Source organism: Chrysemys picta, chromosome 12 (assembly GCF_011386835.1).
Source record: "Chrysemys picta bellii isolate R12L10 chromosome 12, ASM1138683v2, whole genome shotgun sequence".
In the NCBI taxonomy this organism is placed as follows: domain Eukaryota; kingdom Metazoa; phylum Chordata; order Testudines; family Emydidae; genus Chrysemys; species Chrysemys picta.
Window position 1 is genome coordinate 45168885 of NC_088802.1, and position 6000 is coordinate 45174884.

Below are 6000 nucleotides of genomic sequence, written 5' to 3' on the forward strand. Positions count from 1 at the left end.
CTGAGAACCTGAGGGCTACAATTAGTACGCATAGAAATGTACATACTTGGTTAAAAAAAAACCACAACACCCTCAGATTCTCAAATTTGTATAGTTTTTGATAGCTACATAAAAAATGGCTTGGTTTTGAAGTTTGGTAACTTTAAAGACTGTCAGTTGATGACTCTGAGCCAGGAAATTTGAATTAGATTCATACTGACTCTCCACAATGTCTGTTCGGGTTTGGATCTGGGATACTGGTTTGGATCCGTCTTTTGAGATGGGCTTAAGCCACAAAGTTCACATCCAGATTCATATATGACTTCCTCAAAGGCTGAATTCAATTGACTAATTCGGAGTCAGTCCAGATCGACACCGGAGTAATCTAGAGCAGAATTGGGCCCCAGGAAGTTTTTCAAGTCACTTGGGTCCAGATTTTCAGAGGTGTAGAGGCACCTAAATATGCAGATAGGTGCCTAGTGGAATTTTCAAAAGTGCCTGTGCAGACTAGGTGCCTAACTCCCATTGATTTGCACTCAACATCTTTCAGCACCTAAACACCTTTGTAAAACTAGCCCTGGAGCCTTTTGTCAGCACCTCTCTGCAGGGCTGCCAGGTCAGACATTGCAGCTCACTGCACTGCTTCTCCGTGTGAAGAGAGCCGAGACCTCTAGTCTTTGTAGCATCATCTAAGAGGGCAAAATCCATCCATGCTGCAGGTCCACTGCAGTCCATGAAGTTACATGAGGGTTGAATCTGACCCGTGCTGTTTATCAGAGCGTCTGCCCTTACATTAAGCTATTTCTTTTCAATCTCTCCCCCTTCTGTGAAACTTACACATCTGCATATTATGCTCCGCACACTTCAGTTTGCGGCCAACTTTGTCAGAAAACATGAGAACAAAAACAAGCTGAGAACATTCACGAATAACTCGTATTTTCAGAACAATAAATATCCTGCCCTTCAGGAAAAGAAAAGCTTGTGCTGGAGTACCACACAGGAATGAAACTGCAAACCTCCCACAAACTGCAAATTTACTTTCTGGCATGCCAATATATAAGTGCTTCCCTTCATGCTCTGTGGCATCATGGTCCCTGCAGGCACGCAAATAGGAAAGGACTCCTTATAGCATGAAGAGCCCATTCCCCATTGTGTCAGCGATGGTTCATCCTGTGGAGTCCACGTGTATTTCTCTGTAGCTGAACCATTTGCAGAGGAGAGGAGCCGTTGTCATGGAAGAAGAAGAAAAAAACCTCTCATATGGTTTTGCTTTATCCCACAACTCACCCTCCCAGGGCTTTGGCTGCACTAGGCTGTTCTGTCGTTTTACCAGCTGCTGTACTCTCTGATGTCATCCATACATGCAAATTCTCTTGAAGAAGTACAGTCTATCCTGCACCTAATGCCAGTTTTACTGAGAACTGTATGTACATAGCTACACATCGAATCCATGTGTTCTGAGAATAAACTGTGAGGCTCAGCAAGTGTGTGTGCGCGCGTGTGCGGGGCATACATCTCTGGGTGTCCATGTGAGTCAAGGCGAGAGAATTCAGAGCGTGTGAATGTTGTCAGACTATCAGCTCTGTAGTTCTCTGTTTATCCACAGTAAGTTGTGCCATCCTATGAGGATGGCTAGGAACTAGGGGTGACCATTGTACTCCAGAGCCTCAGCTGGTGAAGACCAAGCTTTTCACAGAAGGGATGGACTGAATCACGCTGAATGGGGAACGTGTGGTAGAGGAAGAAGAATGCAGACTGCAATGCTCTCTACCAGCCCAACACTGATATTCATAGGAGCAGCAGGAAAGCTGTTCTCAGTAGAGACCTGAAGGGAACGATACAACAACTACAGCTGGATGAGAGCAGGGCCAACTTTTGGAATGTGGGTGCCCCCATAACGTCACTTGTGATGTGCCACTCACATCTAAGCAATCTTTCCCTCCTCAAATCTTTACTCTGCTTCAGATCGGCTGCAGCTGATAGAGATCTGCTACATAGCTGGATCTGCTGAACACTATTCAATGATATTCCATCCAGTAGAGGCTAGTAATGAACAGAGACAAACCTGAGCAGACAGAGACCTCACAGTCCCACATCCAGTCGAGGGCTGTCCAGCGAACTGGGATTCCCTTAAAAATTGGGGACAGCTTTATCCATGAGTTTTCCAAATCCCATAAAGTTCAATTCTGCTAAAGACAAAATCTCCTACCACGCTGTCCTCCCTGTCCCCAAAAATACAATACACGCATTACAGCTAGAGGAAAGGGAATGGCAATAGCCATGATCACACAAGCTTCAAACTCTGGAGCCATCAGTCTAACCTGACCAGATCACACCATAGGGCATGTGTTATGGTGGGTAGAGTTGGAACTAGGCATTTGATAGACCTGGGTTCTCCTCCCAGTTCTGCAAAGTCACATAACGAGTCAAGTCACTTCATCTCTTCACCATCAGATGGAGTTACTTATCTCCTTACAGGGGTGTTCTGAGTTTTAATCCATTTTTAAAGATCCTTGGATGAAAGGCACGCTAGAAGCACAAAGTATTATCATCACCATGTAGAGAAGGTGCTGCCTGATGAGTGTGTGATAAGTACAAACAAGCAGAGGAATATGGATCCTCGTCCTAACCACCCCTTCCCATGCTGTGAGGTCATTTTGGACCCAATCCTGAAACCCTTGACTGATCCCATCAAGGTTAATGGGACTAGTCATCTGAATAAAAATAGGTAGGATTAGGCTCTTAGTCTGTCCAACAAAATCTAACCACTTATGACTTCAGTTACTTATGTCAAAATACAATGACATCAGCTGAAAAGTGTCACGCGCAGTTACTACAGCAAATATGATCCCAGCATATAGAAGGCCCAAGTCCCCAGCACAGCTAAAAATTCCTTTCTGCAACTCTGGAAAAACGTGCTACTGCTACTTTATTAAAATTACACCCCATGGTGCTCAAGAGGCAATATCCTGTTGCTGTCCCTAAAACTAACCCCAGGTGGCACTTGACATCACAGTATGAATTGCTAGCAAGACCTTTTCTTTTTGTAATTGTTGACTTTGTATTTGTTCATTTAATTAGCCCTTTAAATTGAAGATTTTTTTTATGATGAATAGATTTGTCTTGCTTTAATCGATTGAACTGATATTTAGATACTCTGCTGAATTATTTATACTTTCAGGGTAAAATCCTGGCCCCATTGAAATCAGTGGCAAAACTCCCATTTCATTGACTTTATTTTTAGCTGCTCTGTAATATGGAAGGAGAGATTTGGGGTGTATTGTGAAAACGCTCATTAGAAAGTACAATGATCCAATCAAACACTTCTAGAGCTGGAGAAATAATCCACAGTGAATAATTTATTTCTGAACAGAGGGGGAGGCAAAAAGTATCACATTTTTCTGAGAACGGGTAGTAAAATATCTAACCGTATTAGCACAGTTATTCATGAATCACTTCAGTGAATAATCTTTGATCTGCAGATCATCTGAAAGATCAACACTGCAATCAAATTCACAATTCCTGCTACAACTTATTGTAGCTAACAGATGTGTCCAACTCAGGTAATTAACTAACACACCATGACTTTCAAATTGTATATTTGGTTGTGATATTTGCAACTCCCAATTTGCACTGTGTTAGTGAGTTAAAAGAGTCCTCTAATCAGGGGATGGACACAGTATCTTGTGTCTGATGAAACTAACCAGCACGGGGTAAATGGCAAAGACAAAATTCTCCCTTTGGTTTTGGCACTCAAGGTAAAAAGGAGATATTCAGAAGTATTAATGTAATCAAAGCTCCAGTGTTTGAACGTTCATGTGGTGATCACAGCCAAACAAATGTTCACGATTGATCAGATCTACTCTAGTAATTTGTTTTTTGGCATAAAGCAGGATTTAAACACAGTTCTGCTAAGATGACTGGGCCACTGGCAGGCAGTGTCACATTTTCCCGCTTTTTTTTTTTTTTGCTACCACAAGGGCTACAAACTTTTTTTAAATGAAAGCTGAGATTCTCACCTAGCCACATGACTCCAGCAGCTGGAGCTTTCAAAAACACATCAAATATCACAAGACACCTGATCAAAAAAATTACAAGGGTTAGTAACATTGTGCCCTCCTCTCTGCCTCTGGACTTTATGTTATCTTTTAAAAAAGATTTAATTTAAGATTCTGTGTGCCTTTTTTCCCCCTTCACCCTTTGGACAGGGTCTTCCTGATCTGGCTTTTATCCTGCAAAATTATAAGCTTCTGTGGTCTAGTCCTGCATGACAGTCACAAACACACCCATATATCTAGACAGCTTATACATAAACACACACCCTGTCACACACACAGTCATTCATTCATGGGCTGCTGTAATTTATTCATCCCAAGATGCACCTGAATGCCAGCTACTTATTAATTTTATTTTTCAGGTTTAGCTTTACAACTTTTTAAGCAGGCAAAAGGAGAAAACGTTCAAGAGGCGTTGCTGCTGCTGCTACTACTGCTGTTGGGTGGTGAGAGTTGCTCACTAGCAAGTGATTTGTAACAAATGAAGTATTTGACAAATTGAGTCTGTTTTCTTATTCACACATAGCCGGTGGATTGGGGGAGGGGGGGATTTGTTTTGCCTTTCTACAGCTTTGTTTTATTTGTTTGTTTGTTTTATTTTCTACAGCTGTATTTTAAATTATGCCATGCGTGTTTTATGGAGACATATTACAGCCCGTGAGCTACTCTCAGGCTTTTTAGAGTGTCAGCACTTTTGGACAGAGACTGACTTTTATTACCCTGTTTCCCCGAAAATAAGACATCCTCCAAAAATAAGGCTTACTTACAGTTTTGCCTCTCGTTGTAATATAAGGCATCCCCCCGATAATAAGACCTCCCCGATAATAAGGCATCCACCGATAATAAGGCATTTTTCATTTCTGAAAAATAAGACATCCCCTGAAAATAAGACCTAGCGCATCTTTGGGAGCAAAAATTAATATAAGACACTGTCTTATTTTCGGGGAAACAGGGTATATACACCTACAGCATCTAACACAATGAGACTCTGATTCCTAATTTGGGCCACCAGGCCCTACTAGATTGTAAAGAATAAAATAATCATAATAACCATAATGAGGACTGTTTCAACTGTTTGATATTCACTTGACCTATTGTTTCGACTGGACTGGCTTCTTTTGTCTGACTGGATGAGCATAACTCTTTGGATCACAATTCCACAAGTACTCCTGTTCTAATTCCAGTGTAAATGAACACAACTGTGCATTTGAAATTTAATTTCTAGAAACATTCTGAACTAAACAGAAAAAATGGGCTGTTTCCACAAACAGCCCTGCCAGGAAATTAGTTTCCCAGAATATTTGTGGAAAGCCAATGCTACAGGGACACGAAGAGTCAGCCAAACATCTGCAGATAGTATTTTGCACCCTTTGCTCAGCTCCAGTTCAAGCTAGGGGATATGACTTCAGTAAGAGCTGAGTGTTCAGAGTAGCCCACATTACCACTGTAGGGGACAACATCCCCCCTCTAGCGGATAGATAAAGTCTGCTACAGCTTCTTCCTACAGTACTTAGTTCTTTAGCAGTGGAGGTATATGCTTGTATAGTGTGTAACGTTCTGGGTTCAATTCTCATTGACAACTCAGCACTTTGCAGGAACAGTCTCTACATTATCAGTAGGTAACTGTTTAAATCACTCTATATGTTTCTCATATTGTAGCCCAAATATTTTCTCCTTTCCTCTAAAGCTTCTCCTTTACTGCACCCAGAGAAGAAAGGTATCTATACTCACTTGCAGATATTAGATCTAGTTGGCCTATGTTCATTTGTAATTTGGAGTTTTCCTTCACTTATAGCTGTAGCTTGCTAGGAAGTAGCTCCAGGAATGGTGCTAACAGAAGCTCCATTCTGCAGGAGTCGTACAAAATTATTAAGTGTGCATTGTTACAGTTTTATAGACTGCCTATTAAAATATCACAGGGCTTTTAAAAACTTTATATCGCCGCTCTAAAATCCAAACAACATTA

The 6000-nt window shown here is 41.4% G+C and overlaps 1 protein-coding gene across 1 annotated transcript in view; it reads right to left on the minus strand.

The window, feature by feature from the left end:
* Positions 1-4894, minus strand: part of LOC101953559 (ankyrin repeat domain-containing protein 40-like) — a 46324-nt gene extending 41430 nt beyond the window's left edge. The window contains exon 1 of the mRNA XM_065562820.1: positions 4802-4894. The gene's annotated coding sequence lies outside the window, so the exon portion shown is untranslated. The remainder of the gene's footprint in view (positions 1-4801) is intronic.
* Between the last annotated feature and the right edge of the window lie 1106 nt (positions 4895-6000).